General features: G+C 48.1%; 1 pseudogene; it reads left to right on the plus strand.

Annotated features, from left to right (window-relative positions):
* The first annotated feature begins 374 nt into the window (after positions 1-374).
* On the plus strand, positions 375-3,283 carry LOC102438993 (annotated as a pseudogene).
* Positions 3,284-13,959: the final 10,676 nt, after the last annotated feature.

A 13,959-nucleotide genomic window follows, 5' to 3' on the forward strand; every position in this document is an offset into this window, starting at 1 on the left:
AGGCTTGATGAGGTACTAATTATTGAGCTAACTGGAGCCAAATAAGCTACAGGGAGCCTGGTTGACAGGAGGTAGGGAATGCATGAGGGGAGGGGGCTGCTGGCAGAGGGTAAGAAGGGAGGCCCAGCACAGGCAGTGTTTGTTCATGAATGGTTGATTTACTAGGGCTGACCATCTGCCTTAAAATGCAAAGGAGAGGCGAGCAGTGTGTGACATGCGAAGTCCTGTTTGGGCCCTGAGATGCTCGCCAGCCTCCTGCCCCCAGTAGGCTTGCAGCCGGAGTGCCTCCTCGCTCAGTGGCTGGGTCCTGCTGCTGTAAGGAGGCCAGGCCAGCCAACTCCCTCCCCCAGGTCCTTGCCACCCCCACAACAAAGATGGCCTCAGGAGTGTAAGTTGCTAATGAAATATGTCTCATTTTTTATGACATTTAAGTTAGGAAGTGCTCCACACAAGAAGAAATCAAGAAAAAAAAAGACTGTTGTTTTTTGTCTCAGTGCGCCATTGTAGAAGAAAGCAAAGAGATTTTGGCTGGAGATGTTGGTATAACCATAAGCAATCCTTGTAAGCTTTTGTGGGAATGCTTCCTAAGAAAGACTGTCACTATCTTTGTATGATGCAAGCTTTGAAACTAAGGAATCCAGAAAAGAGAAGTTGATGTTTTCTTTGTGGGCACCAGAGCTAGCACCTCTGAAAAGTAAAATGAACTGTGTGTGGATGAAAAAGGGGTCACATGCTAACCTGACAAGCTCAGGGAAGGCCTGCATGGCAGTCTTACAAACTCAAAAAGACCCAAGTAACCACAAAGGATGGTCTGAAATTAAAACTTTTTTAACTGAAAGCAGTTTATGGCAGGTAGTCATATCCTAGGCTAGATTCTGCCCTAACCGGTTTGGCTCAGTGGATAGAGCATCGGTCTGTGGACTCAAGGGTCCCAGGTTCGATTGCGGTCAAGGGCATGTGCCTTGGTTGCGGGCACATCCCCAGTGTGCAGGAGGCAGCTGATCGATGTTTCTCTCTCATCAATGTTTCTAACTTCTCTATCCCTCTCCCTTCCTCTCTGTAAAAAATCAATAAAATATATTTTTTTAAAAAGTCAATCTTTACCTTCATTAAGCCTGTCTGTTGTCTTTTGCATCTATGATAACATATCATTGGAATGTCGGGGTAACTTGTAACTTCCATTTTTCTGGACCCCTCAGGGCACAACCAATGTGCCAGGGTGCCAGGACAGGAGACCACAAATTCCTTCATTGTTACTGTTATAACTAGTGGCCCGATGCACGAAATTCATGCACATTAAAAGGGGATTAATTAGAGGAAATATTTTAATATTGCTATTTGTCCTTTCTCTATAATAGAAGTGTCAGAGATGAAAGAAAATTAGTAAAATATATATGAAAATCTCCCTCCTGTCAGAGTCTGGGCTGCACCATGGGACCCAGAGTCAAGTCCCTGCCCACCCACGTGGGCCTCAAAATCGCGGGACCCAGACCTGGCCAGCACCCCCCCATTTGGGCTAGATCCAGACCCGGCAGGTCCCACCTTTGTCAAGGCCCGCTGGGGGGGGGACACAGCCTCAGGTTCCTTGGCCCAGTGCCGGGGTGGGGGGGGGCGCCTTGAGGTCCCCCGTCAAGCCCCACTCGGTGGGGGATGTGGCCTGAGATGCCCTGTCAAGCCCTGCCATGCGGGGGGCGTGGCCTGAGGCCCCCTATCAAGCCCCACCAGGTGGGGGGCATAGCCTCAGGTCCCCCGGCCCAGCACCGGGAGGGGGCGCAGCCTCAGGTCCCCCATCAAGCCCTGCTGGGTGGGGGGCACAGCCTGAGGTTCCCCAGCCCAGGGCAAGAGGAGAAGCCTGAGGTCCCCCAGCCCAGCACTGGGGCAGGGGGGTGCACCTTGAGGTCCCCGTCAAGCCCCGCCATGTGGGGGGCATGGCCTGAGGTCCCCCGTCAAGCCCCACCAGGCAGGGGGCACGGCCTGAGGTCCCTCGGCCTGGCGCCGGGGTGGGGGGAGCAGTCTGAGGTCCCCCGGCCCAGCATCAGGGTGGGAGGCACACCTTGAGATTTCCCGTCAAGCCCCACCGGGCGGGGGGCACGGCCTCAGGTCCCCTGGCCTGGTGCCAGGGCAGGGGGTGCACCCGCAGGGTGGGGGGCATGGCCTGAGGTCCCCCGGCCTGATCCTCGGCCAGGGGTGTGGCCTGAGGTCCCCCAGCATGGCATCGGGGCATGGCCTGAGGTCCCCTGTCAAGCCCTTCCAGGTGGGGGGCATGGCCTGAGGTCCCCTGTCAAGCCCTTCCAGGTGGGGGGCATGGCCTGAGGTCCCCTGTCAAGCCCTTCCAGGTGGGGGGCATGGCCTGAGGTCCCCTGTCAAGCCCTGCTGGGTGGTGGCTGCAGCCTGAGGTCCCCCAGCCTGGCGCCAGGGTGGGGGGCATGGCTTGAGGTGCCCTGTCAAGCCCCAAGGAGGGGGGGTCGCAACCTCAGGACCCTGCTGATTGCTCGTTAAGGCTTGTTACGGGAACTTGGCCTCTGCTGCAGGTGCAGCCATCTTGTGTTATGAAAACCCCGCCTCCACTGTGGGCACCACCATCTTTGTGGCAGAGTGACGGTCAATTTGCATATTACCTCTTTCTTATATAGGATGTTAATTGTTGACTGTTAACTATCTTGAACCCACCTGTGTAAAAGAAGTATGTGTCTATCATTTTACTTTTTATCCAATCCCAGAGGTTTCCCTGATTTGCTTTCTCCCAACTCCTTAATCTATCACCAATGGATTTCATGTAACCCACTTACGTCTCCTCCTTTGATTGTAATGTATAAAACAAGGTGAAAAACTGCCATTCTCGTAGCATTATCTCAATACATTGAGATTCTGCTTCCCAGCAATTGTTGACAGTTTGACTCAAATAAGCTCACAAAAATTCTTTACATATTTGAGGTCCAAGGATGTAATCAAAAAGAAATTTCAGCCCTGGCCAGTATGGCCCAGTTGGTTGGGTGTGTCACGTGCACTGAAAGGTTGCCAGTTGGATTCTGGGGCTTGATCCCTGGTAGGAGGTGTGTGGGAGGCAGCCAATGGATGTTTGGATCTCACATTAATGTTTCTCTTTCTTTCTCCCTCTCCCTTCTCCTCTCTCTAAAAATCTTTTTTAAAAAAGGAAAGAAAAGAAATTCCAAGCATAAAACATGCACGTCATGCAAATGGGCCAGAACACCTCAATCAGGCTTGTATTGCAGAAAAGTTAGGTGGATCCTTGACTGTAGCTTTATAAGGATGCCCTGAGTAGATCTGAAAGGAATTTTAGAGACAGGACAGGCAGTTTTAGGGAAAAGGGAGTTCATGGGAGATGAACGCACATATGTGATGGGCTCCAATGCTTACCTTACTTTCACAGAGGATAGAGAAAAGTCACAAAATACTGGGAAGGGGGAAACATACGTTCACATAGGATAGAGGAATGTCACAAGATAAGGGGAGAGAAAGAAGGGGATACCACGTGGGCTTTGGACTTTGAAACTGATACTCTGTAGCAGAGTGACCAATGAGGAAAGCACAGGGGCCCTAAATTAAGGAAGGTGTTGGGGTCCAGCCCCAGCGGGTCCAGGGGTTCCCAAAGGTGTGGACAGAGTCAACGAAGAAGGAATGACACGGAGACAGCGTTCAGTTGATCAGCATAGCCAGGTTCTCTCTTTATTGTCCTGTTACATCTGTATTTATACCATTTGATCCTATAAGCATGCCTCTATAATCACATCATGGTATGTTTTGGGTAACCTTCTACAGTTCCTTGTTTTATTTCCATAGTTTCTTATCTGACCTTTGCGAAAAATCCTGTCTCTATCTAGTTCTGTTGATTTTAATCTTGTCTAGGTTAATCTCTGTGTTCCATTATAAGGGCTATTCCAAGGTCACTGCTCTACTGATAAGCTACAAGGAAGTGACTGAGGGAGATTATCCTACCCAGTAAAGGTTATGTCCTCCCAGCCTCTGCTGCTTGCCTTCCCTGGGACTGCCTTGTGTCGGTGGGTCTCCAGGGGTATAGGCTTTGGTGCTTTTCCTGGTGGGCAGACCCCTGGGGATGTGGGCCCAGCAAGTCCCAAATTTATTGCCAACAGTCTTAGTCCAAGTTCTTCATAAGTAGTACATGGTATTTCTGTAACACTAGGGGGTTTTACTGATTTATTCCCTTCCTTAGTCCTGTTAATTCCTAACTCCAGGGAAAAATCCCCACCTGGGGAAACAACCTTTCTCGGGGAGGTGGCCCTCATAGCGCTAAGAAGGGGAGCAAACATATTAAGAACAGTATGCCAGGTCCCTTGAAACATATGCTGTGCAGATGTTTCTTCCCTGTAGCAACTGTGTCAAGCAACAAGGATGGACCGGCCTCCGGCAGGAAGGGTCCAATTAGAAAGGGTCATGTTCAGACAAAGATCTACAGCCTTTATAAACCTGGAGACAAAGAGACTCAGATTGATTTTTCCCATCAGAGAGAGAGAGAGCGCGCTCAAAGACTTTTCCCATTTAGGGACCCCTCCCCTGGGGGTTCCCTTTGGGACCCCTGCCCAGGAAGGAGTTTGTATATGCTTCCACATTTTTATTTAAAATCTTTTAGTCTGAGAGTTTATTCTTCAAACTTTGTCTGGCAAAGACCCACAAGGACCTCCATGCTGCACCTCAACTCCACGTAACAGATCATTGTTCAGTACCACAAATCAAAAGCTTCCATGTTTAATGTTATCCTCTTGCTATATAAGTAAAGCAAGTATGTTTAGAGTCTCACTGAAGGGGAGCTATCTTGTCATCTATTAGAGTAAACTAAATATTTTATACACATGTGCAAATAGCCCTAAATAAATAGAAAATCTAAAGTTTTATTGGTGTGAAATTAAATTCTTATTGACCAAATGCCTGTTTTGATAAGTTGGTTTATAAAGATTTTTGCTAAGCTCATGATTTTTTAAAATATATTTTTAATTGATTTCAGAGAGGGAGAGAGAGATAGAAACATCAATGATAGAAACATCAATGATGACAGAGAATCATTGTTTTGCTGCCTCCTGCACACCCCCCACTGGGGATCGAGCCCATAACTCGATGTGCCCTTGACTGGAATCAAACCCAGGACCATTTAGTCTGCAGACCAATGCTCTATCCACTGAGCCAGACTAGCCAGGGCAAAGCTCATGATTTTTAATAATGCAGTTCACAAAACAAGGTCATATGAAGAGAATTATTGTATCTTTGTTAACCTCAGCAATTACTCTGTTTCTTTAGCTTAGAGAATTGGTCATAATCTGGTTATAAAATTCTTTATTCTCTTGAGCTAAACTAAACAATGAAAAATAATTCTCAAAACATGTAATAACATTAATAAACTAACTACAGTAAGATTAAGTCAGGCAGTCTTTTAATTCTACCAGAAGTGTAATAAAGACTGTTTCAGAATTGTGTACGTTTATAATCAGCTCTGATCTTGCAAAGCACTATTTCAAGCATGTAGTTGGGAGTACAGGAAGCAACTCCTTGAACCTGTGGTGAGCTCTCCACTAACTAGATGGGAGGCTGTTCTGAGAGTGACCTTGCATCTTGAGAATTCATATGTGTCCTCAGGAAAATGTGCAATATCTTGTAACAACCAATTATAATGCAAATTAGGGCTCCATTGTAATACACTTTGTTAATGAAAATGATAAAAAGTATATTGATAAGCTGGGACATCTGTGATATATTGAATTGTTCCTCATTCAGAACTTTGTTACTTCTGGTACAATCAGGTGTTGAAGAACGTTAGGTGTATGTTTATTCTGGGGCTTGGGAGAAATTCTTAATTTCCTAGAGCTGTTTGCCAACTATATGTGAAATGGGGAGCAGATATGACAAATGATGACATCCACAGAAAACTACTACCTGATGACACTTGGAAATGATTGTCTTTAACCTCAGAGGCATAATACTATGAACAATATAGAGATTGTCGAACTTAGAAGTAGCTGTATTGGTTTTATGTAAATAAGGAAGCATTCTTAACTTAAAAAAAAAAAAGGCATCCTGGTCTCCTCCACACCTTGATCTTTGTCCTGGCCCTAAAGGACTTGTGTTCTGAGGCCACACTTGTTGGAAGTGCTCATTGAGTGCTAGGGTGGCAGAGTGGTCTGCTCTGCTCTGAAAGAGTATCAAGGAGGAAGGAGGCCCACTGACCTGTCCTGGGGCCTCCAGGCCTGCTGCAGCCCAGACAAACATGGGTTGGGTGCCACTGGAGGCAGCCTGTGATAACAGAGGTGATATCACTAAGCTGGGTGATCTTGGAGGGGCCTGGGGCTCACCCCATTCCAGCCATAGTCAGGACCTTGTCCTAGACCCTGTGCCTCTGGGAACAGGCCTGTGTGACCTCCCAAAGGAGCTGGAGATAAGCTTGTGCTCTGTGATGATAGAGGGAGATGAGACTAACCCCCAGACAGAGGGCAGGAGAGTTAGTGAGTTCCACTTTGCCGCAACCAGAAATAGGTAGCACCCTCTTCCCTTATCCTATTCCCCTCTTCACAGCCCACTCTGTAGCTAAGGAGGGACTTCAGCCACCTAAGTCCAGACCCCAGGCCTCAGCAATGTAGAGGGTGGCCGTCATTTACATTGGCCCACTCCAACTCTAGCCCTATTGGTTGCCTGTGGCTTCTGAATGTACTCTGCACTCTCTCTGTCTCCAGGACTTTACTTAGGCTGTTTCCCCCACCAAGCATCTGCTCCTTTCTCTTTTTTGTATTTTTTTCCCCTGCCCCTTTCTGACTAGCTAGGTCTCCTCTACCCTGCAGACTCTGGTTCTATCTGCATCCCGGACTGCTCTGTGACCTCTGCCTGACGACTTCCTATAGCACCCACAGCCCCTATTTCTGCTCCTTCACAAGGCTCATGGGGCCCAGGACCCAGACCCAGGTCATCAGGAAAGAAAGCTGGGAGGCTAAACACTTCCCTCAACTGAATGCTTGTCCCCACTCTCCTCCCTCCTAAGACACTCTCAGAACTACATGAGCTTATGGCATGAAAAACCTTTGGTAGTAACACTGGCTTAAAAACATGATAATAATTGCTCCAGTTTAATGAATCCCTACTTCTTTTTTAAATATGTTTTTATTTATTTCAGAGAGGGAGAAATAGAAACATCAATGATGAGAGAGAATCATTGATCAGCTGCCTCCTGCACGTTCCCTACTGGAGATCCAGCCCACAACACAGGCAAGTGCCCTGACCAGGAATCAAACTATGACCTCTTGGTTCCTGGGTCAATGCTCAACCACTGAGCCACACCAGCCAGGCATGAATCCCTACTTCTGAGCCAGGCATTGTGCTAGGTACTTTTTGTGCATACTTAAAAATATATATATATATGTTTTTATTGATTTTTATTTATTTTTTTAAAATATATCTTATTGATTTTTTTACAGAGAGGAAGGGAGAGAGATAGAGAGTTAGAAACATCGATGAGAGAGAAACATCGATCAGCCGCCTCCTGCACATCTCCCACTGGGGATGTGCCCGCAACCCAGGTACATGCCCTTGACCGGAATCGAACCTGGGACCTTTCAGTCCGCAGGCCGATGCTCTATCCACTGAGCCAAACCGATTTCGGCATTATTGATTTTTAGAGAGAGAGAAAAGGAGAGGGAGAGAGAGAATCACTGATCAGCTGCCTACTGCATGCCCCTTACTGGGGATCGAGCCTACAACCTGGGCATGTGCCTTGACAAAGAATCAAACCATTACCTCTTGGTTCCTGGGTCGACACTCAACCACTAAGCACACTATCCAGGCTCATGCATACCTTTTCACAGCAACCCTCCAGGGCTGGAGTTTTTATTATCTCCACTTTTCAATGAGGAAATGGAGGCTCAGAGAAGCCAAGGAACTAATCCAAAGTTACACAGCAATTAAGTGACAATCTAGGGACTCCCAAGTCACTACCCTCACAATGGGAGGGGAGTTATTATTTTTTTTGCCGACCTGTTTCCTTCCCCCTTTTCCCTCCCTCCTTGCCTCTGTTATCCTCTGCTTGGTGAGCTTGCATCATTACTATGGCCCAAAGGTCCAATTAGGGGCTCTCCCCAAGAGAACTGACTGAAGCAATCCCCGGCCCAAGAGGGACTCCTGAGTTGAAGTTTTAATTAGCCAAACTCTGACCTGCCAGGCGACACCAGCCCAGGCTAGCTTTGTGGCAGGAGGCAGGACTGGCCTCCAACACAGGCATAGCTGAAGCCATGCCGGGAGAGAGGTGTGCCTGGGCCGTCCCACCACAGCTCCCTGGGTCCGCCTTAGCATTACCTTATTTAACCCATTAAATGGATTAATAAAATAACTAGATTAAGTGACTTAATGCAGTAAATGGATTGAATAAATCAAACACATTAATATTCATAAAGTATTGAAAACAGTGCCTGGTACATGGTAAAGACTATGAGTGTTAAATTTTTTTTTAAAACTTTAAGTCAGCAGGGATGGGGAACAAGGTGCAGGGTGGGGGCACAAGGCTTTCTTGGATATGAAGATGGCAGGTTCCTGGGTCACCTGGCAATGCTGGGTGGCTCATGTGTGGGCTGTCAGCACTGTAATAAAGTATGCAGTCAGGACCCTTGCAATGTGAGAAGCTTGGGGTTGAGTAAACAGCAGGACATGGAGGAAGTGAATGACAGGTATGGAGAGGAGACCTGTGCCAGGTGCTGCACCAAGCACTTTCTTTTCCTTCCTTCCTCCCTTCCTTCCTCTCTCTCTCTCTCTCTCTCTCATTTTGTAATTTCTACATTTTTATTTTTCTTGTAATTTGCTTTTCTATTTACCAAGCCTTCTGTATATTGTGCACTCCTTTATAGGACAGGGATCGCATCCCATTCCACAGGTGAGGCAGCCCAGGCTCAGACGGCCAGCGAGCACGTCCAGGCCACACAGCCACTGAGGGGCAGAGCAGGATTTAGACCCAAAGCCTAAGCCCTGCCCACTGGGAATCTGACTCCTCATGGTCTGCATCTCAGGCCATAGGGTGGTGGTCAGTAAGGCATCAGAGCCACAGCCCCAACCCCTAAAGAGGAAAAAGTGTCCCTCTCTGCTTCCACTCAGCCTCCCAGAAACCTGAGGGCTCTGAGTGTGGGTGTTTGTGTGGAGGATCCTGGAGACCCCTTTCCTAGGGCAGGGCTGTAAGTCTAAGCTGAGATAATGACAAGGAATATCTAAAGCCGCAGAGCTGAGGCAGCCCCCACCCCCATTCCTCCTGGGAGCATGACGCCTTGCTACCATGGCCCTGGCCTCAGCTGGCCTGGCTGCATGCCTCCCCCCTCATCAGCAGCTGCTGTGTCAGCCCCAAGCCGGAGCTGAGCCCTCTGATACTATTGCCTGGTAATCAGCCCTAAGTGTGGAGACCCAAGTGGGCTGCTAACAGGGGCCAGCACCAACCACCTGGCCCAGACACCACTGCCCAACAGGCCTTAGGAAGCTCCTATGGATAGTCCACTTCATCTACCCATGATAGGAGGAGAGGGTGCTCTAGTATTGGGGGAAGAGGCTTGGACAGGAAGAGCTGGATTAGCAGCCCCCCTCCCCCAAGATCTTTGAACTGGGGATCTAGGGGAAGGTAATTCCTAATAGAGACCAAAAGCCAACTGAAGCAAGGTGGGCACTGAGCAGGAGTCAGGGTTGTGGGTACAGGCTGCCCAGGCCTAAACCACCATCCTGAGAACAGCTGTGCTGCTGGCCCAGGGCACAGAGGCTGGCGGAGGAGATCCCCAGAGAGAGGCCCTGGATGGGAAAAGGAAAGGAGGTGATTAGGGAGGCTGGCAGAAGTTCAGGCCCGGAGTAGGGGCGAGCAGCCTGCTGGGGCCCCCCAGGATGGGTTTGCAGGCAGTATGAGGCATGCAGGTAGAGCTCAGCCAGGTGTTTTTCCATCCTAGGTCTGGGGGTTGGGGTGGGGAGGGAGAGGCAGTTTCAGAACAAGAAGAAAGCTGGCCCTGGCCAGGTAGCTCAATCTGTTAGAGCAGTGGTCAGCAAACCGAGGCTCGCAAGCCACATGCGGCTCTTTGGCCCCTTGAGTGTGGCTTTTCCACAAAATACCATGTGCGGGCGCACAATTACAGTGCGATTGAAACTTCATGGCCCATGTGCAGAAGTCAGTTTTCGCAGAAGAAGTGGGGTGTTAGTTTGAGTTTGGGTGCTGTAGGTCCTGAGAGGCTGAGAGGGCACATGTGGGAGGCAACCAATCCAATCGATGTGTCAGTTGGTCGGGCGATGGGAGACGGAGACACGGCGGCGCAAGCAGGCCACGGGATACGCAGCGCAGGGGAGGTACATTGTTTTGAGGTACGTTGGTTCACTGAGGTTGACCCCTTCCAACTCACCCATCCACACTCGTCTATCTGAAACAAGTATGCAAGATGAGTGTGAATGGGAGAGTTGGAAGGGGTCAACTTCAGCGAACGTACCTCAATCAGATTGAGGACGTTTTTAGCAAAGGCCAGCTTAGGAGTACCCTAATTAAGTTAATAACAGTGTACCTACCTATATAGTTTAAGTTAAAAAAATTTGGCTCTCAAAAGAAATTTCAATCGTTGTACTGTTGATATTTGGCTCTGTTGACTAATGAGTAACACTTAAAAACTCTTTCCTAGGGCAGGGCTAAGACCAGTATGACCACAACCCATGGGATATTCACATTACAATCAATAGGGTATTTAATCAAATGGGATAATTTGATATAGTGGCCCTATAACCCAGGGCCACTGGGTTATAGTGTTGTACTGATACGTCAAGGTTGTGGGTTTAAAAAAAAAAAAAAAGGTTATGGGTTTGATCCCCAGTCAGGGCACACACAAGAAGCAACCAATGATTGTATAAATAAGTAGAACAACAAATTGATCTTTTTCTCTGTAAAAAAAAAATTTTTTAAGGAAGCTGGACCCTAGTCAGTTTGGCTCGATGGATAGAGCATCGGCCTGCAGACTGAAGGGTCCCAGGTTCAATTCTGGTCAAGGGCACATACCTCAGTTTCAGGCTCCTCACCTGGTTGGGGCTGGCGGGGGTGGGGGGGTGGAGGGGCACATGCGGGAGGCAACCAATCCAATCGATGTGTCTCTCTCACAGCGATATTTCTCTCTGTCTCTCCCTCTCCCTTCCACTTTCTCTAAAAATCAATGGAAAAAAATATCCTCAGCTGAGGATTAAAAAAAAAAAAGGAAGCCGGTATACAGGCTGGACAGGCCTTGAGGAGACCTGGATTATAGGTCAGCCTGGCCCCGACCCTGGGCACATGGTGAAGTATGGTAGCAATCATCTCAGGTAGAAACTATAGTTTAACTTTAACCCTGCTGTTTGGTTTCTGTACTTATTTGTTTGCTAAAATAATAGAAAAGTTATTTTGATATTCTGAATTATATAAATTATCCCATTTGATTAAATACCCTATTGATTGTAATGTGAATATCCCATGGGTTGTGGTCATACTGGTCTTAGAAAGCACATTTTCCTTTACCTGGGAAGGACAGCACAATTATCCCAAGGTCAGAGGGCTCCAGTTAACGTGTCCCTGTTGACTCAGTGTTCCGGAGACCCAAAAACTGTAATTTAGATAACATGCTTAAGTCTGACCAGGTTCCTCATTCCAGACCCGAGGGCTCTAGATAATGTGTTTCTGTCAATTCAGTGATCCAAAGACCCAAAACTGTAATTTAGATAACATGCTGATTCTGTAAACTGTTTTTTTGCAAATCAGGTTCCTCATTCCAAACCTTGGGATGTAATCAATACCTTTGTGATCTGACCTAGCCTATATAAACCTGGTCTTGCGGCCATCTTATCACTATGAGATTTGGAAAAGCAAGATGCCCCCTCATAGTCCCAGATTGCAATAAATGTGACTCTTTAATTCGACCTCTTGAGGCGTCCTTTTGTAATTCGCGGGGTACATTACAACAATGGCTGTTCCTGTCTAGGCCTCAGTTTTTCCATGTTGAAATGGGGACTGGCAGCAGGCTGTTAGTCTGAGTTTGGGTGCTGTAGGTCCTGAGAGGCCGAGAAGGGTGAGTGCAGGGGCTACAGGGGAGCTTTAGGAAACAGAGGCTCCTTTCAGGTCCTCACCACTGTCTAGGGAGGGTTTTCTGCCTTTCTTTCCTTTCAGAAGTACAGAGTGCTCCTTCACATGTACCCTGCACTCCATAACCATGGCCTGACTCAGCCCTGTACCAGGCCCTGCGCTGGAGGAGATCCCTCCACAGTCTAGCAGGGAGCAGGCTTGTAATTAGGCAATTTTAGCAAGGAGATGAGTTCAGAATGCCTTGAGGCCTCAGAAGAGATGACTAAACACAGCCTGGAGCTCTGGAAGGCTTTCTGGAGGAAGGGATCTAACCAAGTCTTGAAGGCCAACAGAGATTAGCAAAGAGTAGGACAAGCAGCCAAGGCTGAAGGAGAGCATATTCCAAAGCATGGAGCTGTGACCCAGGAAGGAAGTTTGGCTGGCTCTGGGGATTGCAACAGGGAGGCTAGCAGAAGCCAGAGTGCGGCACTGGGGAGCCAACAGAGTCAGATATGGGCATTGGAAAGACCTCTCTGGAGGTAGGGAGGGAATGTTTCCCACTGCTCTGATAGGGGAAGGCACGCTATAAGAACAGAATTACGGTTGATTAATAGCTATTCACGCCGAAACCGGTTTGGCTCAGTGGATAGAGCGTCGGCCTGCGGACTGAAAGGTCCCAGGTTCGATTCCGGTCAAGGGCATGTACCTGGGTTGCGGACACATCCCCAGTGGGAGATGTGCAGGAGGCAGCTGATCGATGTCTCTTTCTCATCGATGTTTCTAACTCTCTATCCCTCTCCCTTCCTCTCTGTAAGAAATCAATAAAATATATTTTAAAAAAAAATAGCTATTCACTATACTAAATATAGATAAGAGATTTTCTTACAGATCCTGGGAAACTGTGGAGGACATGCTGTAAGAAGAAAAACAGAGTTGTAAAGATAAATCGACCTTGAAGTCCAGGTGGCTCCATCACTCAGAAAGAAGATACATTTTTTTAAAAAATATATTTTATTGATTTTTTACAGAGAGAAAGGGAGAAGGATAGAGAGTTAGAAACATCGATGAGAGAGGAACATCAATCAGCTGCCTCTTGCACACCCCGCACCGGGGATGCGCCCACAGCCAAGGTACATGCCCTTGACCGGAATCGAACCCAGGACCCTTCAGTCCGCAGGCAGACGCTCTATCCACTGCGCCAAACAGGTCAGGGCAGAAGATACATTTTGAGAGCTGATCAAGGACAGGACACACCTGAAAGGAGACAAAAGTCTGGGGGCTAATCATTACGAGCACAATGATAGAAAACAGACCCTGGGAACTCACATAGTTTTAGATTCTCTCCCACCCTCTAACCCTATAAAATGGCTGGCTTGAGACAAGATGTTGGAGCAGTGTTTCAGGGTACTATACCTACCACTCTCTTGGATCGCCAAGCACAAAGATTCATCTTTGTCTCTACTTATCGACTCTGGTAGTGACGGGCCACATGGACACTTTTGGTTTCAGTTTCACTTTCAGTCCCAAGCTAGATACCCCAGTGGCTGGGCTCTGGCACAGCCAGAGTGAGAGACACTCTCCTGACACAAGGCCCAGCCCCTATTCCTCAGGCTTCTCCAGCAGCCCCATTCCCACACAAGCACACATCAGAGTGCAGTGCCCTGGGCTGTTTTTCATCTGCCTCTCTCACTGCACTGGGAAACAACACCTGGGTCCCTCTCATTGCCAGCACAAAGCCTGGGGGTCCTCAATATTTGGTGGGGGGAAAGATGGAAAGGACAGTCAACCCTCACTGGTTGTTAATTGTGTGGGCCTTTTTTGGTCAGTAGACGTAGTCACAGCACATACTGTGAGGCCTTCAGAGAGGCCTATCCCCCTTTCTCTGTCTTTGGGGTCCCCCTTTAAGAGACTGATTTCTTCTG

This window comes from Myotis lucifugus, unplaced genomic scaffold, assembly GCF_000147115.1.
Source record: "Myotis lucifugus unplaced genomic scaffold, Myoluc2.0 scaffold_41, whole genome shotgun sequence".
NCBI classification, from domain to species: Eukaryota; Metazoa; Chordata; class Mammalia; order Chiroptera; family Vespertilionidae; genus Myotis; species Myotis lucifugus.